This window comes from Scyliorhinus torazame, chromosome 15 (genome assembly GCF_047496885.1).
Source record: "Scyliorhinus torazame isolate Kashiwa2021f chromosome 15, sScyTor2.1, whole genome shotgun sequence".
Lineage (NCBI taxonomy): Eukaryota > Metazoa > Chordata > Chondrichthyes > Carcharhiniformes > Scyliorhinidae > Scyliorhinus > Scyliorhinus torazame.
The window spans coordinates 184,732,340-184,751,976 of record NC_092721.1 but is presented as its reverse complement, the minus strand read 5'-3'; the positions used below and the strand labels follow the sequence as shown (position 1 = coordinate 184,751,976).

At 44.4% G+C, this 19,637-nt stretch overlaps 1 protein-coding gene across 2 annotated transcripts in view; it reads left to right on the top strand.

The window, feature by feature from the left end:
* cyfip1 (cytoplasmic FMR1 interacting protein 1) overlaps positions 1–19,637 on the top strand; it is a 275,966-nt gene that overhangs the window by 173,135 nt on the left and 83,194 nt on the right. The window lies entirely within an intron of this gene.

Genomic DNA, 19,637 nt, shown 5'->3' with positions numbered 1-19,637 from the left:
CTGCTGATGAGAGACGGACTTGGGCCAAGGGACAGAGAGGAGTTTGGGGGTGGAGGCTACCTGGGGGCGAGCCAGTGGAGGCGCGGAGCATGGGCTGGAGGCGGGCCCAAAAAAGGGGATGGCTGATCGGCGAAGTTGGGGGGGGGGGGGTCAATGAGCCCCCCAACTAGGCTGATCACCTGGAATGTTCGAGGGTTAAATGGGCCGGTCAAGAGGGCACGTGTGTTCGCGCATCTTAGGGGACTGAAGGCGGATGTGGTAATTTTGCAGGAGACGCACCTTCGAATAACTGACCAGATTAGATTGAGGAAAGGCTGGGTCAGTCAGGTCTTTCACTCGGGACTGGATTCAAAGACTAGAGGGGTCACGATCCTGATCAATAAGCGGGTGGTGTTTGAGGCGGGTAGAATAGTTTTGGATGCGGGAGGTCAGTACATTATGGTCAGTGGGAAACTGGAGTGGGTGCAGGTGGTATTAGTAAATATGTATGCGCCAAATTGGGATGAAGTGGAGTTTATAAAGAGGATGCTGGGGAAGATACCGGACCTGGACTCTCTCAGGTTGGTCATGGGAGGGGATTTCAACACAGTTATTGACCCTGGCTTGGACCGGTCAAGCTTGAAAACGGGCAGGGTGCCAGCAATGGCAAAGGAACAAAAAGGGTTCATGGGGGGGGGGGGGGGGGGGGGGGGAAAGAGAGAGTGGATCCATGGAGATTTGGTCAGCTGAGGGTGAAGGAGTTCTTCTACTCACACGTGCATAAAGTGTACTCCCGGATCGATTTCTTCATTTTGAGCAGGGCCTTACTGGCAGGGGTGGTGGACACGGGGTACTCGGCGATCACAATCTCAGACCATGCTCCGCACTGGGTTGACCTGCAGGTTAGTAACCAGCGCCCGCACTGGAGGTTAGATGTGGGACTTTTGGCTGATGAAGGGATGTGCGAGCGGCTGAGGAAATGTATTCAGAACTACTTGCAGGTCAATGACAGGGGGAAATTTCAGCAGCGGTGATCTGGGAAGCACTGAAGGCGGTGGTCAGAGGGGAGCTGATCTCGATACGGGCCCACAGGGAGAAGGTAGACAGGGCAGAGACGGACCGACTGGTTAAGGAGATACTACAGATCAATAGGAGGCATGCGGAGGCCCCAGAGGCAGGGCTTTTAAGGGAACGGCGGAGGCTACAGGCAGAGTTCGGGTTGTCAACCACAGGGAGGGCGGTGGAGCAGCTGAGAAAGGCGAGGGGGCGATCTGTGAGTATGGAGAGAAGGCCAGCAGCATGCTTGCACAGCTGCTAGGAAAGAGGGAGGCAACCAGGTGGATAGCGAAAGTAAATGACGGAGATGGGAACCTGGTTGGAGATTCAGCAGGGGTGAATAAGGTGTTTAGGGATTTCTACAGTAGGCTGTACAGGTCGGAATCACCTACAAGGCCGGAGTGGATGAGGCACTTCTTGGGGTGGGTGGGGGGGGGTGTTGAATTTCCCAAAGGTGGACGGGGAGCTGGTAGAAGGGCAGGGGGCCCCGATCGGGTTGGAAGAGATAGTGGCGGGTCTGAAGGCCATGCAGGCAGGTAAAGACCTGGGGCCGGACGGGTACCCAGTGGAGTTTTATAAAAGGTTCTCTGGGATATTGGGGCCGGTGTTGATGAGGATGTTCAATGAAGCAAGGGAAAGAGGCGTGCTGCCCCCAACAATGTCACAGCCCACGATTTCGCTGATTCTGAAGCGGGACGAGAACCCGGAGCTGTGTGGGTCCTGCAGGCCGATATCCCTGTTGAATGTGGACGCCAAACTGCTGGCCAAAATTTTGTCCTCCAAGATTGAGGATTGTGTTCCGGATGTTATTGGGGAGGCAGTTGGTGGCCAATGTAAGAAGGCTGTTAAATGTGATCATGATGGCAGGGAGGTGGAGGTAGTGATCGCAGTGGATGCAGAAAAGGCTTTTGATTGGGTAGAATGGGATTTTCAGTGGGAGGTACTGGGACGGTTCGGATTTGGGCGGGGCTTTATTGACTGGGTCAGATTGCTATATCAGGCTCCTGTCGCAAGTGTACGGACGAATAGGACAACATCAGACTATTTTAGACTGCACTGGGGGACGGGACAGGGATACCCCCTCTCCCACTGTTGCTTGCTCTAGCCAAAGAGCCGTTGGCAATTACTCTGAGAGCCTCAAGGGGCTGGTCCGGGGGAGGGGAGGACTGGGCACAGAGTCTCGCTCTATGCAGACAACCTGCTTCTGTATGTATCGGACCCATTAGAGGGGATGGAAGAAATCATGAGGATTTTAGGGGAATTTGACCGGTTTTCGGGGTATAAGCTAAATATGGGGAAAAGTGAGATATTTGCGATCCAGGCGAGGGGACAGGAGAGGCGTTTGGGGGAGCTGCCATTTAGATTAGTAGGGGGGAGCTTTGGTACCCGAGGCGCGGGAATGGGACCGGCTGCATAAATTAAATCTGGCCGGCTAGTAGACCAAGTGAAGGACGATTTTCGGAGATGGGACGCGCTCCCGTTGTCATTAGCTGGGAGGGTGCAGGCGGTGAAGATGGCGGTCCTCCTGATATTCCTGTTCGTGTTTCAATGTCTCCTCATCTTTATTCTGCAGTCCTTTTTTAAACGGGTCATCAAAGTGATCTTTGGGTGGGCAAGACCCCGCGGGTAAGGAAGGTAATGCTTGAGCGGAGTCGGGGAGAGGGTGGGCTGGCACTGCCAAAGTTGAGTTATTATTACTGGGCGGTGAATATAGCCAAAATCAGGAAGTGGGTGGTGGAGGAGGGGTCGGCATGGGAGCGTATGGAGGCGGCTTCATGCAAGGGCACCAGTTTGGGGGCATTGGTAACTGCGTCTCTGCCGTTCCCGCCGGCACGTTACTCTACCATCCCTGTGATGGTGGCGGCCCTGAGAGTCTGGGGGCAATGGAGGAGACATGTGGGAGCAGAGGGAGCATCGGTCTGGTCCCCAATCCGTAATAATCATCGGTTTGCCCGGGAAGTATGGATTGGGGGTTCCGGATATGGCAGAGAGCAGGGATTGAGAGGATGGGGGATATGTTTATAGAGGGGAGCTTTCCGAGTATGAGGGCGCTGGAGGAGAAGTTTGGGTTGGCATAGGGAAATAAATTCTGGTATCTGCAGCTGTGGGACTTCCTATGTAAACAGGTGTCAACCTTCCCACTCCTACTGCTAAGGGGGATTCAGGACAGGGTAGTTTCCAGAGGGTGGGTAGGAGCAGGGAGCGTCTCGGACATTTACAAGGAACTTCTGGGGTCAGAGGAGACGCAGACCGAGGAGCTGAAGCACAAGTGGGAGGAGGAGCTGGGAGGAGAGATAGAGGATGGGTTTAATGGGGCGGATGCGTTGAGTAGAGTCAACGCGTCCGCAACATGTGCCAGGCTCAGCCTGATACAATTTAAGGTCGTTCACCGGGCTCACATGACAGTGGCCCGGATGAGCAGATTCTTTGGGGTGGAAGACAAGTGTGCAAAATGTGCGGGAGGACCAGCACCATGTCCACATGTTCTGGACATGTCTGAAGCTTAGGGGATTTTGGCAGCGGTTTGCTGATGTCATGTCCATGGTGTTAAAAACAAGGGTGGCGCTGAGTCCAGAGGTTGCGATTTTCGGGGTGTCGGAAGACCCGGGAATCCAGGAGGAGAAAGGTAGCCTTGTGGATAGCACAATTGCTTCACAGCTCCAGGGTCCCAGGTTCGATTCCGGCTTGGGTCACTGTCTGTGCGGAGTCTGCACATCCTCCCCGTGTGTGCGTGGGTTTCCTCCGGGTGCTCCGGTTTCCTCCCACAGTCCAAAAGATGTGCGGGTTAGGTGGATTGGCCATGATAAATTGCCCTTAGTGTCCAAAATTGCCCTTAGTGTTGGGTGGGGTTACTGGGTTATGGGGATAGGGTGGAGGTGTTGACCTTGGGTAGGGTGCTCTTTCCAAGAGCCGGTGCAGACTTGATGGGCCGAATGGCCTCCTTCTGCACTGTAAATTCTATGATAATCTATGAAAGAGGCAGACGTTCTGGCCTTTGCTTCCCTAGTAGCCCGGAGACGGATACTATTAGCTTGGAGGGACTCTGAGCCCCCGAAGTCGGAGACCTGGCTATCGGACAGGGGTTGGATTACGAGGCGAGGTTTAGTGGACTGGGACTGTACTCATTGGAATTTAGAAGGGTGAGGGTGGAATCTTATAGAAACATATAAAATTATGAAGGGAATAGATAGGATAGATGCGGGCAGGTTGTTTCCACTGGCGGGTGAAAGCAGAACTAGGGGGCATAGCCTCAAAATAAGGGGAAGTAGATTTAGGACTGAGTTTAGGAGGAACTTCTTCACCCAAAGGGTTGTGAATCTGTGGAATTCCTTGCCCAGTGAAGTAGTAGAGGCTCCTTCATTAAATGTTTTTAAGATAAAGATAGATAGTTTTTTGAAGAATAAAGGGATTAAAGGTTATGGTGTTCGGGCCGGAAAGTGGAGCTGAATCCACAAAAGATCAGCCATGATCTCATTGAATGGTGGAGCAGGCTCAAGGGGCCAGATGCCCTACTCCTGCTTCTAGTTCTTATGTTCTTAAAACTCAGCAGGGTTGGCAGCAACTGTGGAGAGAGAAACAGGAGTTGATGTTGTGTCCAATATGACACTTATTTGGAGTGATTATTCTGCTAAATTCCTTGAATTATTTAGCTAACTTTTTGTGCACGTCACTGGGTTTATGGATGCATAGCAGTCAAAATCCTTGCAGGAGGTAATTCTGGAATTACAGCCACCAAAGATTCTAACAGAGAAACTGTCTTGTTATGGATAAGTAATTTCTGTGACATCATTTAAGATGTGCTGAAATATACAGTTAAATAATCTTGACACAAATATAATTGCACAAAATCGTACTCACTGCAGCGTCAAATTCACTGGTGGTACAGGTTTGGGAGGCTGAATACCTATTCTCAATCCTGTTTTATCTGGCCTTTTCCTGGTTTAACAAGAGTTTCTTTTAACATTTTTTGTGTGCGTGTATTAGTATAAGCCCTTTTAAGAGCCGATGCTGTGATATACTTTCGCCCAGCACTCCTTCCTGAAACAGGCCCAATTTGAACCGGTTGCTCACAGCACATACCGATTGAGATTTAATTTGGATAATTCAGATTGCTCAGCATGTCACATATCATTAGTGAGAATAGAGCTTTCTATTCTGATTCTGCTGCTTCAGTGTTGTGATGAAAATCTGACCCTTTGAGATACTGGCTATTTTAAAATTAAATCAACGCAGCAGAAATTCGCATGTAGTGCCTTTACTGTAATACAATGGCTAAAGTCACTTTACAAGAGCATAATCTAACAAGACCTGACATCAAGCTATGTGAGATATTAGGACATATGACCAAAAGATCGAAAAGGTAGATTTTAAGGAGTGTCTTAAAGTATGTGTGTGTGGTGGAGAAGCACAGAGGTTCATGAAGGCAATTCTTATTCTTCTCTTGCGTCTACCCTATCAAACCCATTCATAAACTTAAAGACCTGCTTAGGGCTTCAGGCAATGGGTTGGTTTTATTTTGTAAATGTTATGCGTTTTATGTGTTTAATTGTTAAATTGTTAAAATTTGAAAATTTAACTAAAAATATATATTTTTAAAATGTACTTCATTAAACAATGCCATTCACCGAAGCATCTTAAATACATTTATCATGCCATTACATTTAACATGCCGTTAATATGGAAGAGGCTACGGGGATGGAGAGGGGCAAGCCCATGGAGAGAGTTGAAAACAACAATGAGAGTTTTAAAATTGAGACGTTGCTGGAACACTGGGATGATGGGTAAATGGGACTTGGTGCAAGCTATGATGTGAAAGAACTCAGATTTAATTATGTGGGGTAGAAGGTGAGAACCTGACCAGGAAAACATTTGAATACTCAAAGTCAGCAGTAACAAAGTTGATGTGCAGCTAAACACACTCAACCTTTTTTTAGTGAGAATTGTCTTTTAAAATTTAATAATTTAAGAAAGCTGAATGTGACAATACAAACTAGTGAAAGAGATTATATTATATATACATTACATTACAGAATTAGGCCATTTGGCCCACCATGCTGATATTTATACTCAACATGAGGCCATTCACATCCTCCTTCACTGAATTCTATCAACCTGTCCTATACTTTTCTCACTCTTTTATCTACTGCTTCCCTTGGATACATCTATGCTGTTTGCCTCCACTACTCTTTGGGGCAGCATGTTCCACCAGCCACTGTCTGGTTAAGCAAGTTTTTCCTCAATTCACGGTTGAATTTATTCATGCCTATCTTGTACCTCAGGTCCTGATTTCTGGGAATGCCTACAAGTTGATATATTTTGGGCACGATTCAAATGACTCATGTTAAAGTCCGCTAAATGATGTGTTTAGCCGCCAAGAGACATTGCACGATCCAACTGCACTTTGCCTTTTCTTTCGGCCTTGAGGAGTTTCTCTCTGCTGAGGCCGCACTTAGAGGGATTTCCAGGAAAGGCTCCTGGCAAATCGGGGTGTCATTTTGTCCGCCAGCCCTGATCCTTGCTCGTTCACTGTCCTCAACGTGCTTTATTGACCCCCCCCCCCCCCTCTCCAAACCTAGGGAGGCCCCAGGATCTCTTTCCCTCTCCCCCCCCCCCCCCCCCCCCAAAAACAAATACCTGGCAAGACCCTGCCCCTGGGCTTGACCCCAGACCAGGCCAACTGGCACCTGAACACCCTTGCATTGCCACCCAGGCACCCTGGCAGTTCCAGGGTGGCACTGCCAGGGTGCCTGAGTGGTGCCAGGGAGTCATGGTGGTGCTGGGTCGTAGATTCAAGCAAAGTGGCAGAAGGATTCGAGAGGACATGAGGGAAAACGGTTTTACACAGGGCGGTGGGTGCCTGGGATTTGCTGCCGTAGTTGGTAGTGGAGGCTGAAAGATTTAGATTTCTTGTCACATGTACCGAGGTACAACAAAAAGTATTCTGCGTACAGCCCAGGTAGATTGTTCCATACAGGAAAAATATAGGACATACGATAAATACTAAATGTAAATAAATAGATCTCGACCTCGGGTGAGACATACAGAGTGCAGTGCTACTAAGCAGAGAAAATGAGTGGAGAGATCAGTTCAGTCCATAAGAGGGTCATTCAGGAGTCTGGTAACAGGGGGAAGAACCTGTTTTTGAATTTGTTAGTGTCTGTTCTCAGACTTTTGTAGCTCCTACCCGATGGTGAAGGTTGGAAGAGAGAATAACCTGGGTGGGAGGTGTCTTTGATTATGCTGCCCGCTTTCCCAAGGCAGCGGGAGGTGTAGACAGTCAATGGATGGGAGGTCAGTTCATGTGATAGACTGGGCTGAGTTCACGACTCTCTGTAGTTTCTTACAGCCTTGAGCCGAGCAGTTGCAGCAAGATGGAATGCTTTCTATGGTCCATCTATAGAAATTGGTAAGAGCTAATGTGGACATGCCAAATTTCCCTAGTTTCCTGAGGAAATATAGGCGCTTTTGTGCTTTCCTGGTCATAGTGCTGGTGTGGGTGGACCAGGACAGTTTATGGTGATGTGTACACCTCGGAATTTGAAGCTGTCGACCATCTCCACCTTGGAACCATTGATGCAGACACGGGTGTGTACGATATTTCACTTCCTGAAGTCAGTGACTAGCTCCTTAGTTTTTCTGACATTGAGGGAGAGATTGTTGTCATTAACCATGCCACTCGATTCTCTATCTTCCTCCTGTACTCTGACTCATCATTGTATGAGATCCGATCCACTATGAGTCGTGTCATCATCAAATTGCAAATGGAGTCAGAGCCAAATTTTGCCCTACAGTTGTGTAGGCAGAGGGAGTATAGTAGGGGTCTAAGTACACAGCCTTGCGGGCCCTGGTATTGAGGACGTTTGATGAAAAATAACAGAGATGACTGATTCAAAATTATGAAGGGATTTCATAGCAAATTCATGAGAAGTTATCATTTGTAGGAGAATCTAAAACTAATGGTCATAAATATAGATGGTCACTAATCGGGGCAGCATGGTAGCATTGTGGATAGCACAATTGCTTCACAGCTCCAGGGTCCCAGGTTCGATTCCAGCTTGGGTCACTGTCTGTGCGGAGTCTGCACATCCTCCCCGTGTGTGCGTGGGTTTCCTCTGGGTGCTCCGGTTTCCTCCCAGTCCAAAGAGGTGCAGGTTAGGTGGATTGGCCATGATAAATTGCCCTTAGTGTCCAAAATTGCCCTTAATGTTGGGTGGGGTTACTGGGTTATGGGGATAGGGTGGAGGTGTTGACCTTGGGTAGGGTGCTCTTTCCAAGAGCCGGTGCAGACTCGATGGGCCGAATGGCCTCCTTCTGCACTGTTAATTCTATGATAATTCTATGATAATCGATCCAATAAGGAATTCAGGAGAACCTCTTTACCCAGAGAGTGATTTAGAATGTGGAATTAGTTGCCACATGGAGTAGTTGAGAATAGCAAAGATGCATTTAAGGGAAGCTGGGTAAATAAATGAGAGAGAATGGAATAGAAGAAAATGTTGACCAGAGATTTGAGTAAACAGTGGAAGGTTTCCAGGTTCATGTCCCACTCAACAAAAATCAAGGCTGTCAATCCTGTGCGGTACTAAGAGTGTTGCACTGTTGAAGGTACCGCCTTTCAGATAAGATGTTAAATTTATGCCTCTTCTACTCTCAAATGGATGAAAAATGTCTCATGGCAGATTTTAAAGGGGAGCTGGGAGGGAGAAAGAAAGATTTGCATTTACACAGCGCTTTTCACAATCGCTGTACTTTTTTGTAAGTGCTTTACAGTCAATGACGTACTTTTGAAATAAGGTCGCTGTTGTAGCATAAGAAATGGGGCAACCAAGTTAGCACAGGAAACTCTCACAAACCGAAATGGGATAATGACCAGTTGATCTCTTTTTGGGATGTTGATTGAGGGTCAAGTATTGGCCAGGAAATTGGGGGTAACTCCTCTGCTCTTAAACTTTTAGCTGGAATTCACAATAACAGTGACATTCAAATTTTGTATTACAGCTCTTCATAGCAAGTAACAGTCCTGCACTTTTCTTCATGTCTAACCCTTATTGAAGTTGTGCCATCTGTCATTTTCTCCTGGTTAGTGGCCAAAAATGTTGACGATTGGGCTTTGCAGTTGAAATGTGCACAGTATCTAGATGTTTTGTTTCAATGCTCTAAAAATATATACACAATGGGTACAGTTGCATATTGGCTACATTGGTGGACAGAGCTCTGAATTAATAACCCAGAGTTGTGAATTCAAATCCCACACCGGCCTTTGGACATTTTAAATTTGGTTAATTAAATAAATGTGGAATTTTAAAATTCCAGAAACCGCTGGATTGCTGTATTTGTTTCACTTTAAAGGATACCTACTGTCCTTACCCGGGGTGGCCTAACACAGACCCGCAGCGACATTGTTATGACCACAACAGATGTTATTTGCTGAGCATGCCAAATCCCAGAGGGAAACTTGTCTTCCTGGTCATAAGTTGAAAAAAACTTTTCTGGTTCACGAGATGGCTGTTTTATATTTCACACCTTCTCTCAGCACTGTGTGTGTCTCAGGGCATCTCTCTCATGCAGCCACCACAACTCTACTTAACTTAACATCTTTCCTTAAATATCCGTTTCCCCTTTCATCTCCAATTCCATTGTGCTTAGCGCCTAAAGATCTTTCATGTTTTCCTATTGCCTTCACTTTCAGGTCAAAATAAAATTGAATAACCTTCTTTTGTTTGCTTATGAAAACGTTGTATATCCTTTGGAATTTAACAGTTGAAAAGCCAAGTTCCTATCTATCTCCTAATGCAAATTTTAAAAGAAACCAACCTATTTACTTGTAAATCGACTTCACCGTTGCCTGTCATTACAAATGCATGCAACTAGCACTTTTTTATCCTTGCACTCTCCCAGACAAGCTGTTGACCATCCCCAGCTTATTTAAATCATGTACATAGACACACCGTCTTTTCTACAGAATACCACCATATCCCCAAAAGAAAACATTGATTTTCACAGTGCGGATAACCCTTAACAGCCCTTTGAAATAGCTTAACAACCTGCTCAGTTTTGACAAACATGAGGACTGCATCAATTCAAGAAGGTTGCTCACCACCATCTTTTCAAATGCAATTGGGGAAGGGCAATAAATGCTACCTCATCAGCGACACCCCCATTCCACCAATAAATAAAGTAGTAAGCGCTTTTTTAAAAAGCAGATTTTGCTAGCGTCTTACTCTTTTGGAATTTGTCAGACATAATTGGTTGTTTAATTGCTTTGGTTTCTTCAAAAATCTTTGATTGTCAAGAATTTCCTCAATTGTTTCTGTGCCAAAAACCTTTGTTTAGACACAGACATAGAATTTAATTTATTGATGATTCCTAATTATAATTGGCTGACAATGTGATGGACCTGGGAACTAAAGGGATCAATTCTAACCTGTAGCTTTATTTTGCAGTGATGCATAAATCTTCACCTTAATTATAATTTCAATTTGTTCTAAACTTGTTTCTTATTTTTTTGTCTTTTAATTTCAAATGTTTAATATGTTGTGAAGACAATATAAATGACCATTATATTTGCTTTTGGGCTAAAAAGGTGACATGGAAGCTAAACTCAAATCGGTTTAATCAATCCAGTTCATACGAATTAGGAACAAGAGTCGGCCATTTGCCCTTCGAACCTGCTCTGGCAATCGATATGATCATGGCTGATCTGATTGTAACCTCAACTCCACATTCTCTCCTACTCCCAATAATCTTTCACCTCATTTCTTACCAAGAATCTATCTAGCTCTGTCTTAAACAATATTCAAAGACTACCTTTTGAGGAAGAGAGTTCCAAAATCACTCAACCCTCAGAGAAACAATTTCTCCGTCTCTGTCTTAAATGAGCGATTCATTATTTTGAAACAGTGACTCCTATTCTCCCACAAAAGGAAACATTCTTTCCACATCCAACTTGTCGAGACCCCTCAGGATTGTAGAGGTTTCAATCAAGTCTCTTACTCTTCAAACTCCAGTGGACACAAGACTAGCCTGACCAACCTTTCCTCATTAGACAACCTACTCATTCGAGGTATTAGTCTGGCACCTGAACTGTTTCCAATGCATTTACATCCTTCCTTAAATAAAGTGACATAAATATTGTACACAATTTTCCATATGTGGCCTTCCCAGTGTCCTGCACAACTGAAGCATAACGTCACTATTTTTGTATTCAATTCCCCTCACTATAGATAGCATTCTATTAACATTCCTAATTGCTTGCTGCACACTAGCTTTTTATGATTCATGTACCAGGACACCCAAAACCCCCTCCAAGCTCTGCAATCTCTCACCATTCAGATCTCTGAAAATTCTTTTTTTTCTAATCTTGACCGAAAGCATCTATGGCTTTTACCAGTTGAATACCATAGCATTCACTCCAGTGGGCATCTTATGAAAAAATATGATTGCTTCTGAGCATAAAAGTGACACTTGCATGTCAGGATAATCCTTTTACCTTTTCCATGACCTTTTCCCTCTCCACTCTTCCACCCTTCCCCAATAAAAAGACTGAAGTACTTCTAAAAACTTCTCTGGTGTATAATCCATTTTTATCATTCTTTAAAATAGAAATCAGTAGATAGTCAGGGAGTACGTTCACCATAGGATATTTATAAGTGGAGTATTCTTGATGGACCAGAAGGACATTTCTTACTTGGCTTTGTTAATGATGTATTTTGCTGCATGCATTTAATCTTCTGAAGAAAACATTTCCATAGTGTATCCATGTTTTTTTTAAAATTGTTTTTATAAATTTAGAGTACCCAATTATATATATTTTTTCCAATTAAGGGACAATTTAACGTGGCCAATCCACCTAACCTGCACATCTTTGGGTTGTGAGGGTGAAACCCACGCAGACATGGGGAGAATGTGCAAACTCCACACGGACAGTGACCCAGGGCCGGGATTCGAACCGGGTCCTCAGCGCCGCAGACCCAGTGCTATCCACTGCGCCACATGCCACCCTCATAGTTTATCCATGTTAAAATCAAACAGAACTCCACAATATCTGTCTTTGTCACTGAGATTGAGACCGGCTGACAGCTGTCTTTGCTGCATCATTTCCTTCCACTGGTGAACTGGTTGAAACCTTTCTTGGAAGTTTACCCCTACCTTATTCTTGAACTCACATCTTTCTCTAGTTTCTCTCCTATCTCCCCATGCTCTGCCTGAGCTCATCTAGTCCAATGAGACCCATCTCCTGCTTTCTCAATGCTATTCCAACTGAACAGCTGACCATCCAAATTCTGATCCCATGTTAACTGATTTTGATAATGGTTCTCTCTACTCCGATATTGCCCCGCTCGCCTTCAAATTGCCTTATTACCCCTCTCAAAAAAAAACAATTGATTCCACCAACCTTGCAAATCTCCCACCCATCTCCAACCTCCCTTTCCTGTCAAAATCACTTGAACATGCAGTCATTTCCCAAATCCATGCCCACCTGTTCCAAACTCCATGTTTGAATTCCTCCAATTAGGTTCATGCCTTGCCATAGTATCAAAATGGCTCTTAATCCAAAATCACAAATGATATCCTGCGTGACTGTGTTATTCTTAATCTGTCAGCAGTCTTTTATGTGGTTGACCACACCATCCTCCACTATTGTCCTCTCTATTGTTGTCCAGCTGGGTGGGACTGTTCTGAACTGGTTCCATTTTTAGCTATCTAATCATAGCCATTTGAAATACTTCTCTTCATATACCCTCACTGTTACTTCAGATGTTCTCAAGGATCTATCCTGGCCCCCCTCCTATTTCCCACCTACATGCTGCTCCTTGGCAACGTAATATGAAAGCACAGTTAGTTTTCATATGTACTTTGATGACACCCAGCTCAACTTCGCCGCCACCTCTCTTCTCTCACACTAGTGTTTGATTTTACCTTGTCATCCTCCAACTGTATCTTAAATTCCACCATATTGTGGTCGCTCCTGCCAAGAGGATCCCGAACTATGAGATCATTAATCAATCCTGCCTCATTACACAGGACCAGATCTAGGACCGCTTGTTCCCTTGTAGGTTCCATTACATACTGTTCCAGGAATTTATCCCGGACACATTCGATAAACTCCTCCTCCTTTAAACTCCTCCTTTGACAGGCCTTTGGTCTTCTGACCTAATACCTTCTAATGTAGCTCGGTGTCCTATTTTGTTTGATAATGTTCTTGTGAAGCAAATTGGGACATTTTGTTATCATAGAATTTACAGTGCAGAAGGAGGCCATTCAGCCTATCGAGTCTGCACCAGCTCTTGGAAAGAGCACCCTACCCAAGGTCAACACCTCCACCCTATCCCCATAACCCAGTAACCCCACCAACACTAAGGGCAATTTTGGACACTATGGGCAATTTATCATGGTCAATCCACCAACCTGCACATCTTTGGACTGTGGGAGGAAACCGGAGCACCCGGAGGAAACCCACGCACACACGGGGAGGATGTGCAGACTCCGCACAGACAGTGACCCAAGCCGGAATCGAACCTGGGACCCTGGAGCTGAGAAGTAATTGTGCTCTCCACAATGCTACCGTGCTGCCCACGTTATATTATTAAAGGTAAAGGCACCATAGTCCAAGATGCCCATTGGCTTTCCCCTTTTGAGGGGGAGAGCTGACTGGTGGTGATTTAACCTGAGGATCACCACACCTCAAGCGGGGGGCAAAATTGAGAAGGCGGGCCTTCATGATTAACCTCAGCCGATACGGGAATTGGAACCGCGCTGCTGGTCTCACTCTGCATCACGAACCACTTCTCTAACCAACTGAGCTAAACCGGCCCCATAATATATATCATACATTACTTCACGGCCCTGTTCTTTGCAGACCGAAAGAAAATGGATGCACCTTACGCCTGTTTTATCTAAACAAAATAAGTGACGCCATCTCGTGTTCATTCCTTAGGGCACTGCCTTGACCAATTAGAGTCAAGCTGTCTAATTTAAATTTCAAACAATGCTTGGCAGTTAATTGTCAGTCACCATTAACTGGTGCTTTCTCCATAGCCACGCCTCTTTTGGTTAGAGTCCGCTTGCCAATCAGTCAGCACTCTCTTCTACAATATAAAGTTGTTGCTTCCCCTGACATTGGTATTCTTGCAATTGTCCTGATTAGTGCAAGACGAAAAGCTTTGATAAAATGTTTTTTTTTAGCAATACTCATTTTATTGTATAAATTCATTGGTGACAGGATGGTTACAGTTCATTCAGACTGTTTCCCAAAACCCTCCACTTGTGCCCTCCATAAAAGTTGGTTTGAGCATACGTATGAGCATATGGACTGTATCTTGACCTTATAGTAAACTGTTATACCCTTGTAATATGCATTGGAATGACATGCCAATACACTCCTCCTGATCTCTGAATTGTCTTGAAAGCACAATGTTGACAGTCCCATAAAGTTAATCTAATTTAATTTTATTTAGAAGCAAGTATAAATCTGTTTAACAGTATAAAAAAGCACTTAAAGTTTGAAATATCAGCAGCTCTTTTAGTAACATCAGGCCATTATTCATATTCAGCTTTTCTGAACAATAATTCCCTATTAGTCGTGACGCACAAAGGTCAGCAAAGAGCATGAGACTTGAGCCTGCCACTTTGATGTCTGAGCTTTCACAGTGAAAGATGGTGTTCTTTACAATTAATCAAATATATTCCACTTCAGGTTCATTTCTGCAGTGACAGAACGGAGACAAAAGAAATTTGCAGATGTGAACAGCTTTGAATAAGCAAACCTAGCCAAGCAAGATTTGACTTAATTAGACTTGGTGTCAGACAGACATACATTTTGCTTTGCCATCCAGCTTTGATGTTAAGGCAAAGGAATCTCAAATGAAGAAGCAATGTTTTCAGTTTTAAATGCTTATTGCTGGTCAAGTTGCAAACTCATTGGAAAAGATGAGAGAATTTAACAATTCAGATGTGAAGTATTTAGTATGTGCTTTACATCATATATTGTTGATGTCATTTTCTTTAGCACTCAAATAGCTCCATTGACAGTAGAGCACACCAATGAGTGCCGACTTGTAGAAACATAAAAAATAGGAGCAGGAAGAGGTCATTCGACCCTTTGTGTCTGCTCCACCAATCATTATGATCAGGGCTGATCAACCAACTCAATAGCCTCATCCCGTCTTCCTCCTCATATCCTTTGATCCCATTCACCCTAAGTGCTATATCTAACTGCTTCTTGAAAACATACAGCTTTTTGGCCTCGACTACGTTCTGTGGTAGTGAATTCTACAGGCTGACCGCTCTCTGAGTGAAGAAATTTCTCCTCCTCTTTGTCTTAAACCGTCTATCCCGTATCCTCAGACTGTGACCCCTGGTTCTGGACACCCCCACCTTCAGGAACATCCATCTTTTACCCTAAATGAGTTTGGAATAAGATGTGCGAGTTTGTGGCACGTGGAGTAGCAAGGATGTGTGATCATTTCGGCATTGCTGTATCCTGACTCACCCCAAAAGACAATTTGAATATGCAAGGGTAGAGTGTGTTCTGGAGAGAAGGGAAATGAGGAATCGGAGTAAATTTTATGTATTAAGGTAACTGTGTAAAGGTAACCATTTCATTGCCAACCAGATGATTTTTCAGTTTTTCTTCCAAGGAGATAACTTTCTTGGGGTTTGTTCTTGGGAGGGGAGTGTTACTGGCACGGGGCCAGCTTTGGTTTCCCACCACTAATTTCCCTTGAAAAGGTGGTGGTGGGCTACATCTTGACTGCAGTACCCTAGATGAGTTTGTAATAAGAGTTTGGAGGTACATCCACAGTACATCAAGGGAGGGTGTTCCAGGATTTTGATGTACTGACAATGAAGGAGCAGCAAGATGGTTCCAAGTCAGAATGCTACATGACTTGGAGGGGAGCTGCAGGTAGTGTCTGCTGCCCATCACCTTCTTGGTGATGCGATTCACAGGCTCGGAAGGTGCTGCCAGGTTGCTGCAGTGCATCTTGTAGATGATGCACACCACTGCCACTGTGTGCTGGTGGTGGAGGGGGTAAATCTTTAAGGAGTGCCAATCAAGCAAGCCGTTTTGATCTGGATGGTGTCAAGATTCTCAAGTGTTGTTGGAGATTCGAGTCATCCAGGTAAGTGGAGACTTTTCCATCACACTCCTCACTTGCGCTTGTCAGGAGGCAATTTAGTTGCTGCAGAATTCGCAACCTCTGACCTGCTCTTGTGGTAACAGTAGATAATCCCCTGGATATCGATGGTGGGAAATGCAGCAATGATGATGCCTGACAATGTCAGGAGAGATGGTTAGACTCTCTTTTGGGGATGGTACTTGTGTAATACCTGCCACTTATAAGCCCAAAGCTAAATGTTGTCCAGGGCTTGCTGCATTTGACAAGGACTGCTTCAGTTTCTGAGGAGTTGTAAATACTACTGAATGCTGCAATCCCCATTGAACATCACTTATGGCCTTATACTGGAGGGAAGGTCATTCATGACAAGGTTTGACCTAGGACCCTACCCTGCAAAACTCCTGCAACGATGCCCTGGGGCTGAAATGATTGGCCTCCAACAACTGCATAATCTTCTTTCGTGTAAGATACAACTTCAATTAGTGGGAGACTTCGCCCCTGATTCCTGCTTTTACTTGGGTTGCTTAATGTCACGTTCCATTAAATGCTGCTTTGATAGACAAGGTAGTCACTCTCACATCACTGATGGAATTCATCTCTTTTGCCCACATTTGGATCAAAGCTGTCATGAGCTTTGGAGATGAGTGGCCTGGGTGAAACCCAAACAGAATACTGGTAAGTAGGTTGTTGCTGAAGTATTGCTTAAAAGCACTTCAACAACATCTTCTGTTAGTTTGCTGATGATTAAGCGTAGACTGAAGGGATGGTAATTGGCTGGATTGGATGTGTCTTGCTTTTTTGTGGATAGGACATAACCTGAGGAATTTTCCACGTTGGATAGATGCCTGTGCCGTAACTGTACAGTGGGCCCTTGCCTGGTGCACTTCACAGCTCCAGGGTCCCAGGTTCGATTCCCAGCATGGGCCACTGTCTGTGCGGAGTCTGCATGTTCTCCCCATGTCTGCGTGGGTTTCCTCCGGGAGGTGCTCAGGTTTCCTCCCATAGTCCAAAGATGTGCAGGTTAGGTGGATTGGCAATGCTGAATTGCCCTTAGTGTCCAAAAAAGATTAGGTGGGGTTACAGGATTAGGGTGGATATGTGGGCTTACGTAGGGTGCTCGTTCCAAGGGCTGGTGCAGAATCGATGGGCCGAATGGCCTCCTTCTGTACTGCAGATTCTATGATGAGCCCGATCCTAGAGTTACATTTTTAAAAAAATGTATTTTGTTACAAACCTGTATCAAAACAGGTTCCAGAGTTATATCTTCAACCACACACTAGCATCATATTCATTTGGATTAATTTGCTTATTGCGTACTGGAAAAAACACATTTAACCTAGATTATCTGTTTTGCATTAAATTGGAAGAGTTCTGTTCGCAATTAAGAAATAATTCTCTCTTAATGCATATATTATTGTTATGTGTTTCTAAAAGCTAGTTTTCTTGACTTCACACAAAGAAGCTTTCATTTATGTTTCTACTTTCTGAATTTTTAGATGTGCACAAAGTTTTGAGTCGAATGCCAGTATTCCAATAGCTTGCGGATAGCCTACATTTTTAAAAAGCATCCTTGAATAATGTTGCTTTTAATAATTAAAGTTGTTTGTTTGACATATTTTTATGTTGGGTATTAGAATAGAAAGTTTTGAGATTTCTTTCCTGTTGGCATTATAATTGCTTCTCTGACCTTGATATCACAATAAGCAGTCAGCTGCATTTATCTGCTGCTTTATCACATCCTTGTGATGTCTCCGAGCACTTTGCTAAAGGTCCCACAAATAGCAAATTGATGACATGATTACTTAATCTATTTTTGGGCAGTTCTCAGTCTCCTGTAGTTATGATTGGGTGCTATCTGCCTGAACATATTTTGGATAAATGGCTATCCTGTATATGAAAACCTAGAGCCTGAACTTTAACAAACTGCTTGGCTCATGTCGCATTGTTGCCTTTGAGTCAGAAGATTGAGAGGTCAAGCTTTGCTCCAGAAACCTGAGCACCAAATGTATTTTGGTGATATTTCAATGCATTACTGAAGAACTATTATATGTCGGTAAGGATTCTTCCTGCTCTTTATTGTTTATTGCCTGTCTGTTCCCTTGTTTCCCCGTTTCTTTTATTTGGCCGTTACATTTTTGATCAGGGCGTGTGTCTTTAAGGCAGCCTGCCATTTTAATTCAAGAAAGAGAAAGCCTTGGCCTGTGCCTTTAATTCAAATTGAAGCATCTGGAAGACTGTACTGATTTAAATTGTGAACTGGCACCAGTGACACAGATGGGCTGGGACTCGGTTTGATTGATTTGGCTGGTGACCAATGGAATGAGCCCAGAATGCTGTGCTCTGCCCGGTAACAGGTGGTGATTGGACATTATCCCACTGAAATATTTCTCCGAGCCACGAGGTTCCATTTTAGTCTCACTTCTGATTCTGGCAGCGGAGGTGACCAATCCAGCTAAATCCTCTCCAGAAAATGGCTGCATAGCCACTTCAAAAATGATCCAGCTAACCCTCTCTCTCCAATAGGCCTGTGGGTGTTGGATTCCTGAAAACAGAGCCTGAAGGTAGGCTACGACCGAGAGAAAAGCCTAATGAAACATGGACTCTGTCTCACCAGAGAAACTGAGAGTACAAACTGTGTTTTCCCAGCGAAAGTGGAGAAAGGCTGCAAGGACCCATCATCTGAAGCAAAGACTCTTTTCTCTTTCATTTACATTTTCGTCCCTCTATGTTTGCCTATCTTGTGTGTGTGGTAGAGGGTGGGAAGAGGCTAAATACAGTTGTAGTTTGATACTTATTAATATTTAACCAGCTGCATCTGTGCATTTCACCATTAACCTTGTTATGAATAAACAGTAATTGTGTTTTAATTTACAAACCTGGTGACTGTAATTATTGTGCAGCCAAGGGCTAAAGATTTTGGGAATTTTTATAAGAATTATGGTTCATTCACTTGTGTCGTGACTCTGGGACATGTGGAGCTGGAATTGATTGCATACTTGCCCAGGGTTGGCTGCATAGGATTATGTGGCACAACTTAAGAGCAATTACAATGCTCTGGTCAACATTTTTCCCCAACCGCTATCATTTTTAAAAATTACTTATTGATTTATTGTGGGATACTGCTTTGGGAAAATATGTCACTGCATTTCCTTATATTACAAGGGTGACTATATTTCAAAAGTATCCTTGTTGCTTGAGAAATGCTTTGGGACAACTTGAAGTAAAAAAGACATAAATAATGCAAATTGATTATTTATGTGTGCTGGGGCTTGTCAGTACCTCATCACTTGTAGCAAGTAGCCATTGGATGGCAATCTAGCTGACAGTGAGCTGATTTTTGCCAATCAACTCCCCCACAGCTAACATTATGCAGATCAGGTAACTCTGAAGACTAAATTTCAGATCTTCCTGGTCTGTTAAACTATGTTGAGTCCTAACTTTAGAAGAGCTTCATTTTGGTTTATTATCTTGAAGATGCACCAT